The sequence below is a fragment of the Halichoerus grypus genome, chromosome 13 (assembly GCF_964656455.1).
Source record: "Halichoerus grypus chromosome 13, mHalGry1.hap1.1, whole genome shotgun sequence".
NCBI classification, from domain to species: domain Eukaryota; kingdom Metazoa; phylum Chordata; class Mammalia; order Carnivora; family Phocidae; genus Halichoerus; species Halichoerus grypus.
Genome location: NC_135724.1, coordinates 56,040,129 through 56,065,462, shown reverse-complemented (window position 1 = coordinate 56,065,462; position 25,334 = coordinate 56,040,129). Strand labels below are relative to the sequence as shown.

The 25,334-nt window shown below is 42.9% G+C and overlaps 1 long non-coding RNA gene across 1 annotated transcript in view; it reads left to right on the top strand.

Annotated features, from left to right (window-relative positions):
• LOC118541280 (uncharacterized) overlaps nt 1-23,813 on the top strand; it is a 61,758-nt gene extending 37,945 nt beyond the window's left edge. Inside the window, exon 4 of the long non-coding RNA XR_004920034.2 lies at nt 23,618-23,813. This is a non-coding gene — a long non-coding RNA (uncharacterized LOC118541280). The remainder of the gene's footprint in view (nt 1-23,617) is intronic.
• Nucleotides 23,814-25,334: the final 1,521 nt, after the last annotated feature.

Genomic DNA, 25,334 nt, shown 5'->3' with positions numbered 1-25,334 from the left:
AGCGTCCTGGGTTGTGCGCCCCTCCGCAGTGCTCCCAGTCCTGCCTCCCGGTCGGAGCACGTCTCTGCCCTTTGTGCTTCTAAAACCACCAGCCGCTCCCAGTTCACATGTGCGCGACCCCACCGCTCCGGGTTTCCGTCCTGGGGGCTGCAGTTCGCAGGCGCGACCCCGCCGCTCCGGGTTTCCGTCCCAGGGGCTGCCCTAAAGTCCTTCCCCAACTGCTACTGGTCTGCGAGTCTGTGCCCCGTCCCCAGTAGGTGATGCTGTCGCTCACCGTGGGTGTAGAATCCCCATGGCCAGGCTCCCTCCCGCTGCCGTTTATCCTCCAATATCTGCCCGCGGAATCCAAAAAGTGCCTCTTAAAGTGTCAGAAGTATTCCACACTTTCCAGCAAAATCCTTGGCGGATGAAACTGAAACTGAAGAGTTAATGTATGGAAATAAGTAGTTATGGTTGTGCACTAGATAGAATAAGATTACAGGAAAGTTCTATGGAATTAATGAACCATAGGATGTTGGAACAAGGAAGGATCTTGGATTTTTACGAGAGCCATAGCAAGCCTTCAAAGTAGGTGAAGTGGTTGACAGCTTATAGATGCCATCTTAGGATATTGGAAAGGTGGTGCATATGAAAGATCTTTGCAAGTACATAGTGGTGATGATGCCGATAAATATTATTTGTTACCTCCCCTCCTTGGATGAGGGGAAAAGACCACGTTTCCCAGTTAGTTTCTGAAAACCCTTAACAAGAGACATAGCTCTTCTAGACAAAATGAAAGCTGAGGATTGAAATGCAAATACCCCAGAAAACAAGAAAACAGACTCCAAAGAACAAAGGGTTTTATATTGAGTTCTTTCCTGAAACACGTTTTGGAGGGCACATGGGTTTGAGGGGATGTGTCTAGCATGTGTGAACTAGAGATAAAAAACAAACAAAAAAGATTGGCAATGACAATCAAGTCAAGGGGGCAGAAGGAAAGGCAAAGGCCTGAGGTGGCATCAGACCAAGCTCATCTCACTGTGATGTGATCAGGACAGGTGATCTGAGATAGGCACAATCAGAAGGGGACATGCCTCCTCATTTTCCTGCCAGCTCAGCCCCACTGCACCATAGGCCAGGAACGTGCGAGGAGGGGGCCGTGGTAGCCCTGACCCTGCTTACAGAGTCAATGATGTATATAACCGCCAGCATAACTTGATACTGTGGTAAGAAGGTAGGTCTTCTGTTTTCTTTTTCACCTTTTTACTGCTTCATTTCTATTTCCTGTGGAACTGATTTCACAAATTCTCTGCTCTGGTCCACATGTATTCATGGCCTTTCTCTGCTGTCTACCATGTAATTCGTCATGACTACTCACGAGCACACAAGTGGCATCAAGTGATATTCAGAGAGAGACACCACAAGATCCTAAGGAGCTTCTGAATCATCAATGATGAGATTATGCTCAGTGAATTTTTTTTAAGGGTCAAATGTATTTTCCTATGATCCAGTGTCCTAACAGCAAACACCGACATTGCTAAATGTGACATTTGGTGACTCACCATTAACCAGGATTCCCCTTCATAGTGTTCGTATACATCATTTGCAATAGAAGCCAATAAAGTCAAATTAGTTTCTACACTGATAAAACATTTTCATTACTATGATAATTGGAGGCTTTCTGGGTGAGAGAAATATACCTTAAGGTAAATCTCAAAAAATGATTAAGGAATATCAAAGCATGTCAGTCATAATAGATATTTTCATGGCAGTGATAACACTGAGTTCGTGAAACTATTTGCAGAGCCTACAGCGCCGTCCACTTTGTCCTCAGACCATACGGGTTTTGGAAAGAGAAAAAAAGATGTGATCTTGTCTTCTCTGAATACTTAGCCAAAAATTGCCCCCTCTGCAACCCCTCCACCCCATGTTACTATCTATACCATTAACCTGGATTTATTTTTCTTCATAGCAGTTAATACTATCTGGAATAATATTTGGTGGATATACAGCAAAATAATGTAATGAACACACCGTGATTATGCCGGTCTTTCCTTGTTGGTTCTGTCTCTCTCCCAGGAGGAGGACGTAAGGTCCGTGAGGAAAAGACTCGGTCTCATTTGCTACTGAATCCTCAGTGACTAGTAGTGCAAAGTTAGTGTCCAATGATTATTTGTTGATCCAGGAATGCTGATCAAACAAATCTATGTCAGTATATGTTTTGGATTTTTTTTTATATATATACTGGCTTCTTTTTTCCATTTTAAGTAAATCCAGGTGTTTCTGGCTTATACAAAATGATGATTGTAATTTAGTAAGTGTTTTAATTGCTATGCATGATTTATTTATGAAAATGAAACATTTTAAGCCATATATGCCTTCCCAACTCATTCATTTTCTGCCAAATTACATGTCTCACATTATTGAACACATCCTTTGGACAAATGCCTTTTACCTTCTAGTCACTCCAGCCTTTCACATTAAAATACATAAGCTCCAGAAATATGATTAATTTGAAACAGGTCAGGTCCTGGACATATATGTTCATCATGTTCTGTGTATTGAGTAAATACTGTATGCTAATGGAGTGTCAGCACCTTGTAGATGTCTCATCTTAACTATACAAAAACTCTAAAAATAAATATAATCCCCATTTTGCAGATTAAAAAAAAAAAACAGATCAGTTTAGTAATAAGCCTAAGGTTTTTGTTTTTTGTTTTTTGTCTTTTTTTTTTATTCATTTGAGAGAGAAAGAGAGCAGAGGGGGAAGGGGCAGAGGGAGAGGGAGAGAGAGAATCCTAAGCAGACTCCCCACTGAGCATGGAGCCCGATGTGGGGATCGATCCCATGACCCTGAGATCATGACCTGAGCCAAAATCATGAGTCGGACGCTTAACCGACTGAGCACCCCAAACCTAAGGTTTAACATCTAATAAAATGCTAAGTCCTGGGTCAAACACGCTGAGTCACTGTTTTGCGGATGAAAGATTTGTCCGTGTCCACACACATAGTAAGCACTAGGGCTGAGCTTCAAGTGCACATCTGTGATCCCGAAGCTCGTGCTCTTGACCCCCATGCTGCACTTCCTTTTTTTCCTGCCAGTCCCACCTCGGTCCCAGTTTTTATGGGTGAATTTCTTTTCTCCTGGTTCTGGGAGAGCGTCTCAGGTGTATCCCGCTCACTACTGACTGTTTCCAAGGTGCCATGTCTGCTCTTGACTGTATCCAGGTGGACTAATCCAGCATTGAATTCTTAGTTCTCTGTACTAGTAATACTTCCTTCTTTCATCGTCTTCCTTTCCTTCACATTCTGTCTTGGTTCCATAGCGGTTCATCTCCCTTTGACATTTTGTTCTTGTTTTAAAAAGACAACATGGTTTTTCATCCTAGGAAGGTTGATAACTTTTCCTTCTTTCTTTTTTTTTTTTAACCTACAAATCTTATTTTATTTTTTTATTATTTAAATTCAGTTAGCCAACATATGGTACATCACTAGTTTCAGATGTAGTATTTAATAATTTTTTGTGAAAATGTTTTAGTGGTTTAGAAAAACATTGCTTCCAGTGAAATTTTAGTATGAGGTTCACTTCCTTTGGTCTGTAAGATTTTTTTCAGACAACCCCCTCCCCCCTTTTCCTGTTTCTGTGTCTAAGAACACAGAGCTCCTGCCAGCACAGGAGGACAAGCATGCCTCGTGCCCCTGTCCCCTCTTTGTCCTGAAAGAGCAAGGGACACGCATATTCTTCTCAGTCCCCAGTGTCCATGGAGCTCACATCTGCTATCTGTTTCCTAGCCTCACTGCCTGGCATTTCTGACCTTTTGTAAAATGCGAGGACCTAAAAAGTAACAGTCCTCGGGATATGTAGCCACCAGGGCTCTTCTGGACTCTGTTAGCCCTAATTGTGCTGAAACTGTGCTTTATCTGTGCTCTATCTCTCTCCAGAACGTAGCGTGCTCCTTTAGATGCCCCAGAATTTTCTAACCGGATCTAATAATGGAAGTACTTCTTTGGGGAGGAAGAAGACATTTTGATTGTGTCAAAAAGGACCATCAGAAAGTCAGAGCATTATACTTCCTGTTTGTTGCAGAGGCAGAGTGTCTGAACCAGGAGGGAAGCCAGGGAAACGGGATGCCTACTCCCCCCTGGCAGCAGGATGACTCATTCCTGGGAACCCCCCTGGGATGGGCCAGCTACTGCCTTCTCCACTGAGTCACATTAGTGCTATGGTTTGTGGAAAGTCTTTCCAAACTCTGGCAAGAAGGGGTTGTGAATATTTTTTTTCTTATAAAGTGATAATAATTATTTTAAGGTGAGTTTAGGGGGATGGAATCAGGCCTGCTGGACAGATGACCTTTTACAATTAGAAACCCTGGCATTTCCCTCCCCGCAGTATAAAAATTACAGCACCACCGACTAACTCCGAGAACATTGTAAGTTTTACGTATCTAAGCAACAAACAAACGAAAGGGAATGAATGATAATGATGGGATAAAGTGCTCACTGCCCCATAAGAATATTTCATCCCGGCCTATCTGTGGTTGGGGCACCTCTTTGGAGAGCAGGTCCAAGGGGAATTTGATGCTGTGCCTCCCTGGGTCCTGATCCCTCGTGGGAGTTCAGGGTGACGCTGAGAGCACAGAATTCCTGGTTAGTGAGAAGACACCCCCTCCCCACCCCCACCATCATCATCACCAGCAACCACATCAAATGCTGTCCCAGACACCCACACCATGAGCCCATGGAAAGACCAGCCCTGGGGGCCCTGGGGCCTGGCACCCTCAGTCCTCTAGGGCTCTAGGGTTAGCACCTGCCTGCCACAGCTTGAAGATTCCTTTTATCTCCTCACATAATTGGGGTTATTTGAAATTTCTGGGTTGTAGGTGAGAAGGGAGATTAAATGAAGTTAGCAAAAAGCACTCACACTATTTGTAATTTGAATTAAACACACTATTTCAACAATGACAGTGAAACAAAATCTTTCAACTGCTGAGGGGTGCCTGGGTGGCACAGTCGGTTAAGCGTCTGACACTTGATTTCTGCTCAGGTCATGATCTCAGGATCCTGAGATTGAGCCCCTCATTGGGCTCCACAGTCAGTGGGGAGTCTGCTTAAGATTCTCTCTCCCTCTCCCTCTGTCCCTCCCCCCTGTGCTCTCACTCTCCAAAATAAATAAATAGATCTTAAAAAAAAAAAAATTCTCTCTCTCCCTCTGCCCCTCCACTCCACTCACCCGTGCTCTCGCTCTCTAAAGAAAAAAAAAAATCTTTTTTTGCTGAGAGGATCAGTCATGACAATGAACTGCTACTCAGAAATTTGAGTTTTATCACCAGCTCTTAGCTGGATCCTTAAAGGCAAATAACGTGGCCTATCCGGTGGGCCTTAGCTTCTGCCTGTGCGATGCTTCTGTCCTGGGCTGGGGTCAGGATCGCTGCGGCCCAGACGCCTGCCCCTGTGGGAGAGCACGGGGGCATGGGGGAGGGTGGAGAGGACCTTCAGCTCAGCAATTTCAGGTCTGTCTGTGGGTGTGAGATGGTCTCTCCCAAGTCAGCCACAAACCCTTCTGAGGAGCTGATTTGAAACCCCAGATGGTGGCCAACATCTCTTTCACTGTGCACTGTGCCCTTGGGACCTGGATTCTGGATATGTCAGGCTCCACCCATTACTGGAAGGAAAGACAGCGACTTTGGGAGCAAGAAATCCTGGGTTAAAACTCTTAGCCCTGGCATTTCCTCGCAGCCAAATTGTGACAGCCCAGTGAAGAAATAGATGTACAGCCCCGAAGAGCCTTGCACAGACTAGAAATGCCAGCTTTGTAGCTTGTCCTCTCCGCTTGGCTTTTGGCATAAGAACTAGGCCAACAAGTCCAGCCAAACGGCCATGTATTCCCTCCTTACCCCAGAAATCTTCTGGCAGAAGAAAACCTATCAAACAACACCTCCTGATCCTTTACTTGCCTCAATGTCTTTGCTGACCTGGGAGGCTTGGGAGATAATGGGATATAACTGTGCCTTCAGGAGATCGCCATCCCAGAGAGCTTGGGGAACAGGCCTCTGCTGGCCTTCAGGGATGACTCTGTTAATAAAGTACTCTGGGGGGCGTCCCAGGATTCTGGATCTGGTAACAGTTCTTTCTGATTGGCCCTTGGAGCAAACCAAGGATGCCCCATCCCTTCCCTGCCCCTCACTTCACTTCCACAGACCAGCTGCCAGGGAGAAGAGCCCAGTGGGTCCTGTATCTTTGGGAGACATGGTCCTCTCAAAAAGTCAAGGCTCCATCCTTCTCAGTCCAGAGATGAAGAATATTTACTGACCTTTTTCTCTGCTAGTTACTGGCAGTATGTCACTATTTAGAGATATATCAAACTTCTCATTTTTCCTATTAGAATGTTCCTTAATTGTTTTCTATTGGTGAGATGTGGTCAAGAAGAAATCAAATACTGGAGGAGATATAAAGGGAAAACCACTAAAAAGACAGAGAATAAGGTCACTGGGGACTGGGGGTTCAGAAACAGAGCAGGGTGTCCTGCTACAGGAAAGAACCAATGGTGAGGGAAAGTGAGAGATTAGGAGAAATTGTAGCATAAGAAACGGGAAAACACAGCCCTTCACTGGGCAGTTGAATCACGGATAAATTGTGCATCAGAAATAAAAATGTTCTGGAATTCTGTGTATAATGTATCAGAATTGTCCTAAGATATATGTTACCAAAGAACCTTCTTTATTTTGTCTGGTGAGTCCAGTGATCTTGAAATAAACCAACAGACAAACAAATAAGCAAGTGTCCAAGGGAACAAAGGCATACATATGGGCTCATTTTACAGCCTTCCTAATTCCTGCATGCCTCAAGGGTCCCAGAAGCCACGAGGCAGCTGATGGTTCGTCATTATCTGCCATTCCAGAAGAACATCTTAACAGCTGTTTTAGCCACTTCTGCAAAGTAAGGGAATATGGTTCTTGCCAGCTCCTTGTCTAAATAAAACATTTCAGTGATGCAGCCAGTAAAACTGGTAGCCTTTGACTTCTGGAGGCTGGGACAAAACCTGCTTTGCTTGCAAATAACAGAGCTGATTATTGTGCAGCCTCTGATGGATATTTGGCCACTGCCCCAAACTGTATAGTTGGCATCCTCTACTTCGATCAGCCAGAAATACTACAGATGAAGCACTGGAAGCACCCCAAGGGAGGTGTATGCTATCTGGGTCTGGCTAATTAGATAATTTTCATAACCTAAACGAATTGACCAATAACCCAAAAATTCACCCCAGGCTTGAAAGAATTCATCAGTGTATTGTTTGTGCCAAGAGCCATGTCTCTGGCCTCTCATTCGGTTTTCAGCTTTCCTTTGCAAGTGGAAGCCATCAGTGGTGAGTTCAGAATGGAGTCGGGGAGGGACGGGCAGAGGAATCCCAGAGTGATGGGCAGGTGGCAAGAGCAGCACCTGTCCTGGTCACATGCAGTAATCTGGCCCTCGGTGAGTTCACAATTGTACTGTGGAAAGACTTATCAGCCAGCAAAGGGGGCCGCTGGGACATAGTGACAATTCAATTGTCTTTGTCTCCCTTAGAGGTACTGTTTAATTAACAAATGAAAATAATCCAGAAATGGATACCAACTACTTAATACATAAATTAGTAACAGTGCCATGAGTTTATCTAGGCAATTTGATCTTGAAATAAGAACTCTATTTTATGTGAGCCTGGGAATTTTAAATAAAAGCTTCTTTTTCTCTTTTTCTTTCTCTTTTTTTCTTTTATGCCATTAAATAGAAATCTGAAAGTTGACAAAGCCTCCGCATATCCCAGTTTCGTGAACAAGCAAACCAGTCACCAGGCTGGAGAATGCCTATTATATGTCTTCTCTGCTCAAAGCAGATACCAAGTTACAGGGAGGGGGATAAGCAGAGGTACTTCTACCAGCCTTCCCAACCTGAGAAGGGAGCATGCAAGAAGCATGTGCAAATTCAGTTCACGAGGGAGAGAGCAAGAGAAGAATTTTCTAGGTGTCCTTAAGCTCACTATTTGTTAATTAAAAGAAATGATGCCACATTGAGGAATAAATCCCACCACCCTGAGAGGACCAGGAAAACAGACGTCCCTTCTCTGACTCTAGGGGATCCCATGACTTAGAGAAGCCTTTCAGCATGTTCACCATTCAGCCGGCTTTAGATTAACAAATGCAAACATTCTAACATAACTGGAGGGATTATTACATCGTGTTAAATATTTCATTTGTCTGACATCACCCTACTGACTCACTGCTATAATTTATTAAATCTGCCTCCTGGTAAAACTATTTGTTTTTCGAGGCAGGGCTCGACTTTCAATGTCTTCTCCTGCCATACTTGCAAGCGCTTCTCTTCCCTTTTGCTTCCATCAAGGTTCTTATTTCCCATGGATCCTAGCTACATGTGTGGAGCAGATAGACAGGTTGAGAAGTCAATGGGAAGGGGCAAAGAAGGGGGTGAAGGTACATCAGAGCTGGTATGGGTGGACATTTGGTCTCTGTTGGACAGAGTCAGGGCTCAGGCAATAAGTATGGAACTAAGGGGCTGCCCATAGATCTAGATGCTTGGGGCTGCAGCAGGCAGAGAATGGACAACTTTTATCCTTGGAGCTGTTGGGACATCCCAGTCAAAAGTCATCAACAAGGTTGGTCCCGAGAAAGCTTCTTGATAGGACAGCAATGCACCTTTTACCTTTGTCCTCCAAGATCATTCATTCTACACCTGAGTACTTTGCCCATTCATTTGATGACTGTTTGTACAATACCTACTATATGCTAGCTACTCTAGAAGCTATAATGATCAAGGAATGGTCCCAGACTCATGGACTTACACAGCCAGGTGAAATCTCTGCCTTGTACCAGGTTCATTAGAGAGATCATTTTCAATCCTTCCAGCAACCCTGCAATGATAGATATTATCATCACTATGTTATGGATGAGATGTTAAATCCCCCTTGTGAGCTCGCCGTTAGGAAGCCACTGGCCTAGCATTTGGACTCAGATCTTTGTGACACCAGAGCCTGTGCTTTGTGTCATGGAAGGAGCTCCTACTCACCTGAAGTAAAGTGTAGTGACTGTTATCCTTCACTTGGCTCCACAGAGTCAAAGGACAGTATATATTCGCCTAGGACTTCTTGTTGAAGGAATTTAAAAATGACACCATCTTTTGTGCTCATCGAGTCTCAGCAAGGTGTTCAGGCTTCCTTGGCCTTGCTCACATCTATGTCCTTGCGTTCTTCTGGTGGAATCCAATTCCACGGTGTTCTGTACCCCTTGCACCTCCACCCGTCAGGAAATGGGGTTCATGTGCACTCTTGGAGGCCCTTTTCCAGACTTCAATAAAGAGGAAAGCATGGTTGTAGAGCAAATTATTTCAGATCAATTGCAGATTTTTGTCGTTTTCAGTTTTTTTAGTAACTTGGATAAAAAGCCCCCATCTCACACCGGGAGTGCAGATGGGCATGTTCAGGCCTTTGCATGGGGCATGAGGTGGGTGCAACTCTATCTGTGTCTCAGAGACAGGCCTGCAGAGGTCTGAGCTCATGTGAAACTTCTGTGACTGTCACTGCATTATTATACTGAAGCATTTTTATTTGTAAAGTACAAATGATCCTTTCAATTTCATCGTACAACCTTCTGTTAAATGGAGCTCAAACACAGCCTGCAGCAGCTTGTACAAGATGACCGTGCTACTTCTGCGTGGCCGTGGTCCTCTGTAGCTGGGCGCCTTAGCTCCCCTCCCTCAGTGGCACTGTTTCTTCCATTACCACTCCCTCATGGTTTCCTGAGTGGCTTCTTTTGATTAGATCCACCAGGATAGATTATGCAGAGCAATGTAGTATATCTTACGAGATGTTAACTGATCCACTGTGACCTCAGAATAGACAGGAAGAGAAATAATGCTGTCCTGTGACTTACATCTCAAAAAAGACTGATCATCTTCGAAATAAACAAATCCATTTAAAACAAAGTGTTCTCAATTATTTAAAAATAGGAGAGCATACCAAAAGCTGGACAAAAGTAGATTTAACAAACATGAACAGTGGCCACTTCTAGATGGTGAGGGGAAATATCAAGTTTCTCACTGATACTTTCCCATCTCATTTTGTGTCTGTAATAAGCAGGTAAAATCAGAACAAACACAATAAACATTGTGATAAGTCATATTTATGAAATTTTACCAAAAACATTTGCATTTAAAATGTATGTTATACCCATATGAAGTCACTTGAGAGCTAAGCTGTAAGTTGACATTTCCATAAAGTCTCAATTCCAGGCTTTTGTCACAAGTATCCATGACAAAGCCTGAGTGACGATCCTACATAAATCAAATAAAAATTCTGGGTATCATATTTTTAAAAAATTGTTTTTAGATGCAGCAGTGACCTGGGAGTGGGAATTCAGAGAGGGAAAGGAATCACTGAGGCAGGCATTTCAAACCAAAGTATCTGCCAAACCTAGAGGAACCTGAGCTTCAATTTCCATAGTTTTTAGGGGAGGAGGAAAAGGAGACAAAGTGAGAAGTCTGCCCACTGCCCTGCAAAAAATGTCAACTCCAACTAAATGGCTGACCTTCAGGAAAGGTGAACTGGGAGTAAACCCATATTCCTCTGCAAGGGGATAGCTATAGGGATAACCTGTCCTAAAGATTTGGGCAGAGTAGCGAAAAAATATGTCCACCTTGGATTCATAACAACATGCCAGGTCTCCAGCAGGTGTGCAGCCCAAATCTGCACAGTATGAGTAAAGCTCTAATCATGTACATGAGCAGAAAGCCACCCCAGGCAGGTAAGGCACGCAAGAACCAGCAAAAGCAAATGCAGATCCTTTCTGGAGGAATCTCTTCCCTATCTTCAACCTAGATTTCTTTTTTTTTTTTTTTTTTTTAGATTTTATTTATTTATTTGACAGAGAGACACAGTGAGAGAGGAACACAAGCAGGGGGAGTGGAAGAGGGAGAAGCAGGCTTCCCGCGGAGCAGGGAGCCCGATGCGGGGCTCGATCCCAGGACGCTGGGATCATGACCTGAGCCGAAGGCAGGCGCTTAACGACTGAGCCACCCAGGCGCCCCTTCAACCTAGATTTCAAAGGATCCTCCGGTCCCTTCAGATGAAGCTCCACAGTCAAAAATCATAACGATGATCATTCCTGTTGCCTTTGGCATAAAGTTAGCAGAACTGAAATAAGACATTAGATATTAAAGTGATCAGATGATGGATAAAAAATAAGTATGTTTAATATGTTAAATGACATGGAAAGGAAAAGGATCAAAAATAGTAACAAGGAAAAGATTAGAAAGAAAGACCTCGTAGAGTGGACTAAGAACCAAGTGGAATATCTAGAAATTAAAATATAACAATTGAAATTAAAAATTCAGTGATTGTTGCTTAGGTAATCAAGACTTAGCTGAAGAGAAATTAATGAAGTAGGAGACATATATATCTGAAGAAATTTTCTAGAATTCAGCCTAGTGAGAAAAAAGTGATGAAAAATATGAAAAATAGGGTAAGATCTGTGATAGAGTGAGAAAAATTTAACAAACTCTGAATTGGAGTTTCAGAAAGAGTGGCTAGAATAGAGAGAGACAATCTCAGCACTGCTGAGATATTTCCCAGAACTGAGGAAAACAAAGAAGCTAGTGAATCCCAACCAAGCCTGGTAGATAAAAACACTAAGACACATCATAATGAAAGTGAAGAACAACAGATACAAGGAAAAAATTTTCATGAAATCAGCCACAGATAAAAGATGAATTGCCTTTAAAAAAAATAGCAATTAGACTGACAGTCGACTTTTCAAAACAAAATAAAACAAAGCAATGGAAGCCAAAATTACAGTGGGGAAAAAAGACTCCAATGTGCTAAAAGAAAATAACAATCAGCCTAGAGTTATATACCTGGCAAAAACTGTCATTCAGTAATAAGGATAAAGTAAAGATATTTTTAGATAAGTAAAAAATAATAGTATTTTCCAATAATGACTAACATACTCTAACCAAAGGCAATTTGAAAGGATGTACATTAGTTAAAGAGGAAATGTAATTGCCAGGTGGGAGATCTAAGCTGGACAATAGAAAGATTAAAAAAGGGGTGGGGGCTAAAATGGGGCAACACTAAAAGTAGACTGTAGTAAACAATAATAAAAATGTCTTACATGATTTATTTTAAAAAGAGAGAAAACTAAAATACACAATGTGAAAAGCAGTGCATAATAAACATGGACAGAGGTAATCAGAATTATTTTAAAGACCTTGTATCAGACAGTAGAGATATAGATTAACTATAGACTTTGATAAGTATTAATTAGGAAAATATATTGCATAATTTCCCAACTAGTAGAGGGGAAAGTGAAATGAGGGGGAAAATTAAATTAAAAGAAAGCAATAAAGGAAAGAAGAAATTTGTAGATGGCAGGACAGGTAGAAGCACCCCCTCAGAGATGTTGTGGGTTCAGTTCCAGACCACTGCAATAAAGGGAGTATTGTAATAAAGTGAAACAAATGAATTTCTTGATTTCCCAGTGCATATAAAAGTTATTTTATACTATACTGTGGTTATTAAGTGTGCAATAACATTATGTCTAAAAAAACGATGTACATACCTTAATTAAAAAATACTTTATTACCAAAAAATGCTAACCATCATCTGGACTTGCAGTGAATTTTACTCTTTTTGGTGTTGGAGGGTCTTGCCTTGATGCTGTGGCTGCTGACTGAGCAGGGTGTTGGCTTGCTGATGGTTGGAGGGGCCATGGCAATGTCTTAAAATAAGACAACAATAAACTCCATCATATCGATTTGCTCTTTTTCTCCTGAACAATTTCTCTGTAGCCTGCAATGCTGTTTGATGGCATTTTTCTCAGAGTAGAACTTCTTTCAGAACTGGAGTTGATCTTCTCAAACCCTGCTGCTGCTTTACCAACTACGTTTATGGAATATTCTAAAACCTTTGTTGTCATTTCAACCATCTTCACGGCATCTTCAGCAGGAGTAGAAACCATCTCAAGAAACCACTTTCTTTGCTCATCCATAAGAAGCAACTCCTCATCTGTGAAAGTGTTATCATGAGATTGCAGCAACTCGGTCACATCTTCAGGCTTCACTTTTAATTCTGGTTCTCTTGCTATTTCCCCCACATCTGCAGTGACTTCCTCCATTGATGTCTGGAACCCCTCAAAGTCATCCATGAGAGTGGGAAACAACTTCCAAACTCTTGGCAATGTTGATATTTTGACCTCTTCCCATGAATCACAAATGTCCTTAATGACATCTAGAATGGTGAACCCTTTCCGTAAGGTTTTCCATTGTCTTTTCCCAGATCCATCAGAGGAATGAGTCCATTGCAGTTATAGCCTTAGAGAATGTATTTCTTGAATAACAAGACTTGAAAGCCAAAATGCAGGCAGGAAAACAACATTCATCTCGAATATCTCCATCAGAGCTCTTGGGTGACCAGGTGCATTGTCAGTGAACAGTCATATTTTTAAAGGAATCTTTTTTTTTTTCCTGAACAGCAGGTCTCAACAGTGGGCTTAAAATATTCAGTAAACCGGGCACCTGGGTGGCTCAGATGGTTAAGTGTCTGCCTTCGGCTGAGGTCATGATACCAGGGTCCTGGGATCGAGTCCTGCATTGGGGTCCCTGCTCCTTAGGAGCCTGCTTCTCTCTCTCTCTCTCTCTCTCTCTGTCTCTCATGAATAAATAAATAAAATCTTTAAAAAAATAAAATAAAATAAAGTAAAATATTCAGTAAACCATCTTGTAAACAGATGTGCTGTCATCCAGACTCTGTTGTTCCCTTTACAGAGCACAGGCAGAATCGATTTAGCATAATTCTTCAGGGCCCTAAGATTTTCAGAACGCTAAATGAGCACTGGCTTCAGCTTTAAGTCACCAGCTGCATTAATCCCTAACAAGAGAGCCAGCCTGCCCTTTGGAGCTTTGAAGCCTGGCATTGATTTCTCCTAACTATGAAAGTCCTAGATATAATTTTTTCAGTAGAAGGCTGTTTCTTCTACATTGAAAGTCTGTTGTTCAGTGTAGCCACCTTCATGGATTATCTAGGCTAGATCTTCTGGATCACTGGATGCAGCTTCTCCATCAGTACTTGCTGCTTCACCTTGCACTTTGATGTTATAGAGACAGCTCTTTCCCTTAAACCTCATGAGCCACCTTCTGCTAGCTTCAAACTTTTCTCCTGCAGCTTCCTCATCTCTCTCAGCCTTCCCAGAATTGAAGAGAGTCAGGGCCTGGCTCTGGATTAGGCTTTGTTTGGCTCAAGGGAATGCTGTGGCTGGTTTGATTTTCTATCCAGACCGCTGAAACTTTCTCTGTATCAGCAATAAGGCTGTTTTGCTTTCTTATCATTCATGTGTTCACTGGAGTAGCATTTTGTTTTCAATTTCCTTTAAGAACTTTTCCTTTGCATTCACAACATGGCTAACTGGCCCAAGAGGCCTAGCTTTCAGCCTATCTCAGTTTTTGACATGCCTTCCTCACTAAGTTTAATCATTTCTAGCTTTTGACTTACAATGAGAGACTTTTCCTTTCATTTGAACACTTGGAGCTCATTTTATGGTTATTAATTGGCCTCATTTCAATATTGTTGTGTCCCAAGGAATAGGGGGGCCTGAGGAGAGGGAGGGAGACAGAGAATCAGCTGGTCAGTGGAGCAGTCAGAACACACACAACGTTTATCGATGAAGTTCGCCATCTTATAAGTGTGTGGTTCATGGTGCCCCACGACAAGTTACAAGAGTAACACCAAAAATCACTGATCACAGATCACCGTAACAAATATAATAAAAACGAAAACGTTTGAAATATTGTGAGAATCTCCAAAATGTGACACAGAGACACAAAGTGAGAGCAAAAGCTGTTGGAAAAAATAGCACGGATAGACTTTCTTGACAAAGGGTTGCCACAAACCTTCAATTTGTGGGGAAAAAAATGCAATATCTGTGAAGCTCAATAAAAGGAAGCACAATAAAAGAAGTGTAGGACCAAATAGGTAGTAGAAAAAGATAATCTCAATTCCACATAAAATTTAGAGCATCCGTTCTAGAGCACTGTGGTTATTAACCTTAGATCACCACAGGCAGGAAAACAGCATTCATTGCCTTGAATGTGCAATTGCCTTAAAAAAACAGCAATTAGACTGACAGCTGACTTTTCAAAACAAAATAAAACAAAGCAATGGAAGCCAAAATTACAGTGGGAAAAAAAGACTCCAACGTGCTAAAAGAAAATAACAATCAGCCTAGAGTTATATACCTGGGAAAAAATGACATTCAGTAATAAGGACAAAACAAAGGTATTTTTAGAGAAATAAAAACTAATAGCATTTTCCAATGATGACTAACATACTCTAACCAAGATGTGCAAGTAAATGGAAAAATCCGAAGTTGATTAGCTTCTTTCCTCAAGCACTGCTGGATAGTTGATAGATGGAATGTCTCTCTCTTTGGGACAGATTAATCTTCACAACCACCCTACCAAGAGAATTCTACTGAAGCAAAGATCACATCCTGTGAATGCATTCGCAACATTGTGGAGATCTGGTGTTCACCAAGGAGCAAACCTCAATGACACAATCCAGGGGTCTATGTTGCAACTGCTCAACTCCACTGTTGTAATGTGAATGTAGCCAGAGACAATATAGAAAGGAACAAGTGTGCTGTGTCCCAATAAAACTTTATTTACACAAATAAGCAGTGAGTCAGATTTGATGCAGAGGCCATAATTTACTGACCCTGTTTTAGTTCAAAAGGAACAAGAGGAGATGTTTTACTTCATCTCACAAAATTAATTCCAGCTTTTAAATCGACTTGGCAAGTCCGTCCTGTAATATGGTTTCTGTCCAACCGATGCTGCTGACCACACGTAAGGACTTACTTTAGGCAGTAGTGGGGCTGTACCAGGTAATTCACACATTGCCCTGTGCGTTCACGATGCCACAACGTTACTGTCACCAAGAGAAGGCACAGAAGGATCTGGTCACTCCATTAGGTGCCATATTTACCACGTGTATCTCAAAGACTCATACCCACCACTGTGCTAAGACGACGCTGTGATGTCAGCCCTGGAGACTATGGACACCCCCGGGTGATGTCGCGGTACAGTAGAGGGATTAACCTTGTCTAAATATATGGGTTAATGTAGTGGAGGACAGGTGGCTCTACCTCATGACTCTTGAAATTAGAAGCACAGCAAGAGGCTAAGTGACACTAGTCCCCTTCAACCACTAACAAGGAATTCCAGAACAGCATTTCAAATGTGCAGTGTGTGGGGCTATATTATCCTAGACCTATGGGTACAGCTTAGAAAGAGGTAAGAGGGATCCCATGGAGCATCCGGGGATCAGAGAAGCCAGTGGCTTACTTGGACCTCAACAAAAAAGGCATCCAGTGGAGTGAAGTAAGAGGAACCTGAATGGAAAGCAGAGGCAGATAGGAACTGGAAGAGGCTGCAGTGGGCAGAGAAGTGAAGCCCTAACACATGGAGACCTTTAGGAAACATGAGGAGCACAAGCTCTGGGGGAAAGTGCCTTGGGCTTTAGGAGGCAGGAAGGGGCTGAGAGTTGGGGTGGGCTCATGGGATTCCCAGCAGGCCACGCCCTCCCCAGGTGCCCTGGCAGAGCCCTTGACCTCTTTCTTGTTCACTGTTGCTCTCTCCCAAAGAGGGGCAAACTGTGGAATAGCATGCCTAGATTTGCACCTCTCACAAGAATATCTCGGGCCATGGAAGTTCCCATGGGATGACACTAAACCGTGCCCTACATTTATTTTTTTTTTCTTTTGACTTAGAACACACAGTGCAAAAAGCATGCTCTCTGTCAGCAGCCAAAGCAACTCATCTGGGACGTGCAAGCGTCATCCATCACATTCGGCATTTTGATCCAGTGTTCCGTCTGAGGCTTGCAATGACAGAGCTGCCACCATATGTGAAATCTGCCTTCGCTCTGTTTACTGTTTCATTTCATCCTTGATTTGCTGTCACTTTTAGAGGTATTGAACGCATTATTGAAGGGCTTAGTTGATGTCTAAAACACTCCTTAAACTGTCTTCGATTTTCACAGCCAAATATTTTAAGAGTTGCTACAACTGAAGCCAGAGTGTAAAAATATTTGTATTCGTTTATCAGAAAAAGTCATCAGTAAAATACTTTCTACAATGTTTGAAGACCTGTTTGAATTGGAAATGATAGACTTAGTATATCGAGACAGATTGGCGTGTTTCGAGCTCTGGAGTCGGGGATGCAGTTAACCGCACTGTCCAGCGTGGAGTGTGGTCTGGAATCATGTCAGGGATGGCATTCAGCCCAGAGTCACCTGGAAGACGCCTGTGGGGAGAGAGGGAGACGAGAAGAGGACAGGCTGCCTGGACAACGACAGCATGCATCCCACGTGAGAATCTCCTTCCCAGCAAACTTCCTCGGTGTTTGCCCACAAGTGGGAATGTGCCCACAAGAGCCGTGGATGCTCTGGAGCCTGGAGTGGAAGTCACACGTCCGAATCACCCTGACTCCCAAGTGGTACCAGTGTGGGCATCAACCGCTAGAGCTCAAAGATCATCGCTGGGAGAAATGTGACCGGGGGGGATGCACTCCATACAGCTAACATGGGAAGGTTGTCCGTGGAGGATTTAACAGCTGGCCATGATGGCCCAAATGCTCGTGGCTGTCTCAGAAGAGCGCACTGGTTTTGTTACAGGCTGGGGCTGCTCTAACAGGGACAGCAGGCAAGAAGGGAAGAAGCAGAATGTCAAAGGAGGAGGACTTCCCAGAAGCAGGACCGAGACTGCCCTGCAGGCTCCTGGCTTGGCAGCTGGGGGAACAAGAACGGGTGGCGGTCAACCCACCTGCCCCAGCTCCTTAGAGACCCCTACGCCCCCCCCCCCCCCACCTCCTGGAGCACCTGTTCTGGAAGCTTATGAAATCCAGCCTGAGTCTGGTTTTCTCTGCTCCCCCCAGCCCTCCTTTCTCTTATTTTCTCCAGCTTCAACTTACACTGACTTCCAATTCTCCCCACAAGGGTCCCTGCCTCAATGGCCTTAAATGACGCCTCCTGACATTTCCCTGTGCTATCGTTCACTGAGCCACAGCCCAGGCTAGGTGAGGCATCAGCTTCCTCCAGGCTTGCTGGCCCTGAGGACATGACTGTGGGCACGCACTGCACCCAGCTTTCCTCATTTATGGAAAATAACCCATTAACAGGATTGTCGTAGAAATTATTTAGGAGAGATGCCTCACTACATAGTGACTCAATGTAGATCAGTTTCTAGCTGAGGATTCCCCGGTACCCATATTGGGGGAATTGGTAGTAATACCAAAAACTGTCATGGACACGCTAGAATATTAATGAACTCTTTCTTAAATACATACTCAGGTAACAAAATAAATGTAATCGTGAGTAAACTGCAGAGCTCCCTTGAATTCAGTCTTTTCTTATCAAGGTGTGAGTTAAGAACTCTTTTGTGTGCTAGTAAGGGGAGATATCCAAGCACAAAGAAAGGGGGTCCCCTGCCGGCACGATCCTGATGCTCTGTGGGCAGATCAGGGGCAACATAGCTGGGAGACAGCACAATACAACAGTTATGAGCAAGGAGAGTGGCGTCAGACCTGGAGTCAATGCCCCACCCCTTCGATGACTAGACTGATGAGCAATTTATGCTCCCCAAGTCTCGGTCCCCCAACCTGTAAAATGGGGTAATGAGAGTACCTACGTACTAGAGAGACATCTTGTCAGAATTAAATAGACCTGACTTGTGGCAAGTACTCCATAAACGTTACTTATGCTGTTATATTTAATCTTTATTATTTTTCACTCCATGTACCACCAAGAAATCTATGTAGCTAAACTGCAGCAACTGGATAATGTCCTCTGTCAAACAAACAGTAAAAGAGATGATACCGCCAATGGTGGCCATTCTGTCCCTAAGCTCATCATTTATTTATTTAACTCATGACTGTGAGTTTAATTATGCATGCACTGTTCACATTAAAGTTAACCTAAATAAGTGATAAGCATTTCGTATGTTTATTTTTTACTCCTCAAGTACAATAAGTTTTAATGTTTTATATGAAAAGGCACTTCTTAATCAGGGATGCACATATGTCCTTTGGTTGATTAACAAATTTCAACTAAGACACAATTTCTAAATTAATGATTTCTAATAATTAGGTGTGAATATATTCTGGACAATGTACTAAGTGCTTAAGGTGGGCCAGGAAGAAAGTTATAGGTGGGGTAATTCATCAGTGAAATAAGGCAGATCTGCTGCCCACTGTGCTGGGGTGAGAGATATTATATGCATCACGCATCAGTATGTGTATATGTGTAATTACATATACACATTATGTGTGCACACAATCACACATGCACTTGCATATCTTTTCGATTGTGGTGAGGACTATGAAGAACAAATGATGAAGGAAAAGGTCAGGGAAAGCTTTTTTGAGAAAGTATATGTGAACTAAAATCTGAAGGGTGAGCAGCTGGGCAAGACCATTCCCAGGGGAAGGAACAATATGTTTGAAAGCTCTAAGATAGGGCAGTGTTTGGCCCCTTCGAGAACTAAAGAAGGCCAGCATGGGTGCACATTTGTGAGAGAACAGAGGGATAGGCAATGAGTCTGAAGAAATAGCTGGAGGTAGAGTTTGCAGGACCTTGTAGATCATATTAAAGCGTTTGGATTTTATTGCAAATACATACTGAAGGACTTTAAGCAGCAGCCTACCATGATCTTGTTTACATTTTTAAATATCCCTCTTAGTGCTTGAGTGGAGGATGCATGAAAAGGGGGCCGAGAGAAGGAAAAAGGGAGATCAGAATGAGGCATGATGATGGCATGGACAGAAGGACAGCAGCAGAGACTGGGCGAAGGGTTTGGGGTGAACTCTCAGGACTGGGTGGTAGATTAGATAAGAGGATTAAGAGAGTCAGATGCTGGCAGATGGAGGCACCATTTACTGGGATGGAGAACAAGGCACGAGGATCATATTTAAGAGAAAAATATCAAGAAATCAATAGACTGGACTGTTTACATATGGGTGAGCCCCAGTTCCTGGACGTGTTTGAGCACAAATGTTTCTTAAAAAGATGTGTGGGGAAGAAGTTCAGATTAGATGAATTTTAAGTTTTGTTTGTTCTACATCTAGAGTTTGCAACTACTGGATAGATGTTAGCCTGGGAAGATTAAGACGAGAATATAGACGAAGCTTTGGCCATCCCTTGAACTATGGAATTGGGTACAATGTACAATTTTTATTGCCTTTGATATCAAATGAACTGACACTTCTCTGCATTATACGATATTGTTACATTATATGAAAATGTGAATTTTAAAGATTTGAAATAATGTGGTAACATTATTAAGAAAGCCTTACTTTTGTACAAAAGTCAAAATAATGTCAATCCTTTAAGTTAAAAAAATCAAGAACTGTGATTTCAAAGCTGACAAATCCTGTGAATTTTGAAGTGTGTTTATGTTGCTTTCCTATGGCTGGTAAACAGAAACACTGATCCTTCTTTTCTAGAATTAGTGATGAACTATGAAGTTTTGAATTAAGATAGAGAGGAAAGCATCTTCACCTGCAGTGAGACTTTCTATGTAGCAGAATTACAGGATTTTAGCTTAAGAGATGATCTTCCCTACACCCCACATAGATGTAGCTTTATACAATACTATGCATTCAGTAGAATTAGTGAACCATCTTTCCTTCCAAATATTTCACACGTATTCTCAAATGTATTCTTTTAAAAAGGGTCTTTCTTCTCTTCCCCTTTGTTTCTCATTTTTCCAGAGTATAGATTTAAAGTAGGTTGTTAGCAAGTTTGTAGACAGTGTTTAAAACTTGGTTATACGTGGGGAGAACAGCGAGTATCAAATCAGAAGTTATTCCTTACATTTCTATTCCCCGGAGGAGGAGGAACTGCGAGATGGAAAAAGGCCTGTCATCATCAAAACACATTGGAGAAAATAATTTCCCAGTGAGAAGATAAAATTCTGTGGGCTGTCTCTGCAGTTTGAGCTAGGAGGGTAGGATCTGTTCGAAAGACCTTGTATTAGCAAGATATAAATGACAATCAGATTATTTAACCAACGTGTGGGAAAAATCGCGAATCCATGCCAGGAGACCTTTTTCTTTGTTTTTCAAAATTGTTCAGCCACTTATTTTCTTTTAATATCCTGATGATACGCCTAATATCTTGTCAAAAGATTGTTTGAGGAGTAAGCATGTTTAAAAATTACATGGGGTGGGGGGTGCGCCTGGGTGGCTCAGTCAATTAAGCATCCGGCTCTTGATTTTGGCTCAGGTCATGATCTCAGGGTCGTGGGATTGAGCCCCACACCCTCTGCGCTGAGCATGGAGTCTGCTTGGGATTTTCTCTCTCTCTCTTTCTGCCCCTCCCCCACTTGTTCTCTCTCTTTCTCTCTCAAAAAAAAAAAATATGTGGAAGCTCCCTCTGGCTGCCCTGGATAGTGAGTTAGTGGGATGAGGGCTCCACCTTTTTTCCAGCAAAGGGATGGTACTCTAGATTGTCTTCTCTGGGACCAGTAAGGTCCATCCTTGTGGCAAATCCATGATGGCCAAGGATTTCTGGTGCTCTGTTGCTGGTTTTCTTAGACAACTCCTAGCATCGAAACCAGAGAGACAGGACCAAAGGGTCTGATTATTGTACTCAAGATTTCCCTATAAAAAGGGAGAATAATTAGGGAGGTGAGTTCTCTCCCAGAAAGACATACCTGCCACAGGTGGCCAGCATGGAGGCGGCATCTGAGGGCCTGTGGCTTCTCTTCTCTTGCTTTCCTCATGAAAATCTACTCTCTAACCCTTGCTTTGCGGGCATCCCCAAGACCGCCTTCAGGTTCAATGATTTGCTAGAAGGACTGACAAACTTCAGAAAATCTGTTATGCTCATGGTTATGGTTTATTAGAGCAGAGACACAAGTCGAAATCAGCAAAGATTAGGGAGCATAGGGCAGAACCCAGGAGAGACCGACCCAAGGTCCCCACTGTCCTCTCCGATTACAGTTGTGTGACAGTGCTGAATTCTCCCGGCAAAAATGTGTGACGCATCCAGAGTATCTGCAACCTGGGGAGCTCACCTGAGCCTTGGGGATTGGTTGATTTTTAGTGGCAGTTGTCCTGTAGGCACGGAGCTCCAGTGTGGCTGACTTAGCTCCTCTGTCTCTGGCCTCTCCAGAGGTCACAATGGCACTGTGTTGCCAAGGGCCACACCATAAATCACCCTGTGAGCATAGACTATCTGGTGTGGCCCAGGTATATATACAAAGACACTGGTCAGACAGGGTCCTCCAAGGGTTTAGAGGTTATTTCCCAGGAACTGGTCAAAGGCCAGGCTTTTCTTTAAAATGTGCAGAGTTTGACCACTCTAGCCCTGCTGAGTGGACACTTTACCGCACACATGCCAGGTGCCTTTGTCGAATTCATCCTTGGCCTTTGCACAATGGGTGACGACTGTGAAGCAACTGGTCTCACGGGGCATAAAACAATGCATCTGTTCATCTTGACCTATCAGACGCAGAGTGGGTCTCCTCCTTCAGCCATAGGAGAGAGTCCACTAAGATGCTCTTTGTAGTGGTGAATTAATAATAAGAGCCTGCCAAGTTCATTTACAAACCAAGTGATTAAACTCAATTTTCTAGAGCCAACATCCTACATGGTCAGATGAACAACAGAAGTTTTCTGTAACAAACATGTTATATACATTTCTGGGAGATTAAACAGATTTCTAGATTATTTACAATAGACATTTAAATCATGATAATAAGAAAATATAAAATATGAAAACATAAAGAAGACTTGTATCCTTCTTGGCTAGATTCTTTGTTTAGACTACTTCTGTGATTTCCAGAATGAAAACATTCCCTAACCTTGTCCTCTGTATCTTGGCCTGGGAGGATAAAACCAAAACTGCCCTTTTAATTCTCTAAGTACTGATGGCAACAAAATTATTCAAGAATTCTTATCGGGGGGGCGCCTGGGTGGCTCAGAGGGATAGCATCTGCCTCTGGCTCAGGGCATGATCCTGGGATAAACTCCCGCATTGGGCTCCTTGCTCAGTGGGGAGCCTGCTTCTCCCTCTCCAGCTCCCCCTGCCTGTGCTCTCTCTCTCTCTCTCTGTCAAATAAATAAATAAAATCTTAAAAAAAAAAAAATTCTTATCGAACACAACCATAACTTACCCTCTTATAAGGAAGTTTATTCAAAAACAAATTCAGGTTGTTAATTTCCAGTTTCCACTGTGTAGATATTATCCATTTGTGATTTTGACTAAAGCAGTGGAGGCAGAGAGAGGACCACTATGAAGAATCAGAGAAACTAAGGGGAGAGCTATTTTACAGCCTTATGTGGGTTCATTTGCAGAAGTCACTTTTGAAAACTTATACCAAAATTCAAGTTTGACTCATCTGCATATGTGGACAGAGAAGTGCTGTGGAGGAGGCATGAATTTTATCGTAAGAGTTCGATTCACACTTTGGAACACATAATGCTTTTTTTTAAAGAGGAAAGGTTTCCACTCTGAAGTGCCCAAATCATGTTATTGAACCAAATCCAATGAGCTTTTTGTTTTTAATGGAAAACAGATAATTACGAATCTTTTATCTTCCAGAAAAACAGGAGGGGTTTTGAATCAACCAATCAACAAAGCCAAGCAGGACTATCTCTTCTGAGCCTCCAATCCAATAAAAAGTTAGAGGTGGAATCCAGACAATTTGGAGGTCTGCAAACTTGCTTCAAAATTAATGATATTTTCTATGGTGCCGCAAGGAGATATTAAAACACTCATACTGATCTTGACCAAGCTCCTCAATGTTTATTTGCTTCTCTTGAGTAATCACAATGATTTTAAGCTCAGCTGTCTATTCACTGAGACATTCGATAAGGGGAAGACAAAGCAAAAAAACAAACAAAATACAATCAGAATTTTAAAACTGAAGGAAGCTTGAAGTGAGTTCACGTCAAAATAAGTTTAATTACCTCACTTCACAGAAAACTGAGGCCCGGAGAGGGTAAGTCATCTGTGTGTATGAGTTCACTTCCTTATTTGCTATTCATTCATTTAATACATTATCATTGCGTATCTTCTGTATCTTGGATGCAAAGGTAAGAGTCAGCAAAGAATTCAAAGTCTGATGGCAGAACCAGTCAGGAAAATCAGGAGCACCTAGGTCGTAGCTGAGTCTGGAATGCAAGGCCTTTCCCATTTTCCAGTGGGACACATTCTGCTAGCCCACATCTTCTCCAGTCTGCCATGTGATAGGAATCATGGGGAGTGCTTGTCAGACCTACCCATGCCAAGCCCTGCCCTGGACCTCCTGAATCTGAAGGTACACCAACCGGACCTGGGATTCTAGATGTTTAACAAGTGCCCAGATGAACCCCATCACAATGCACCAACAGGGTTTCCCTGTGCCAGCCAAGGTCAAGGATCTCTCACCTCTTACTGCCCTATCTCAGTGGGTAGCTTCCACCATTGGCTTAACAGTCCCACATCACACCGTTCAGGGAAGAGCCTACATCAACATTGCTCAGCATAGAGTCAGCGACACAATTACCGACTTGAGCTTTAAAAAAAAAAAACAAAAACCTAAAAATAAGAAGCCCAGGCCCCACTTAATCCAGCTGTATCAGAATCTCTGAAATTGAGGGTTTCTTTTTTCAAGTTCCACAGGGAATTCTGATGAGCAGTCAGTGTTGAAGACCACTGCCAGCCTGGGTCCTTTCAGAACCCTCCTTGCCTGTAATGAGGGGAGGGAGAGGCTCGGGAGTATCTCTGGAACCCCTGGTGCATGGTGCTGCTATTATCATGCTATGCCCTCTCTCCGGCCATGTGCACCCCCAACATCTTAGATTCAGGTAGGAAAAAAAAAATGCCACAAAGGTGTTACAAAGCAGACCGCTCTGGGATGGTGAGATTCACAAATTTTCCAAAAGACAAAGCAAAACAAAGCTCAATAACTGTCATGTCAGATTGTGTGTACCTCATACTATTGTAATCACATCACACTTCTGCCCCTCCTATAATCTCACCAGCATGCCTTTGTATTCACTTACGCATCTACTAAGGCAGTTTTCCTCCCATTTAGCTGTTTAGCCGAGCCTATCTTCTTGGCTCCGGATATGGGAGTCCCTGGAGGGTGGGGATCTTGTTCCTTTGTCATGTCCCCAACACCTGCATAGTCTTCGGACGAAGCGATGCAGTTAGTGCCGTGCAACTGACATATCTGGCTGTCAGTGCAGAGCTCTCCCTACCACCTGCAGCGTCTCTCCCCCTGTGCGTGCACAAGAGTGATCAGCGTGACATTCAGGAGACAGAAGAACACAGG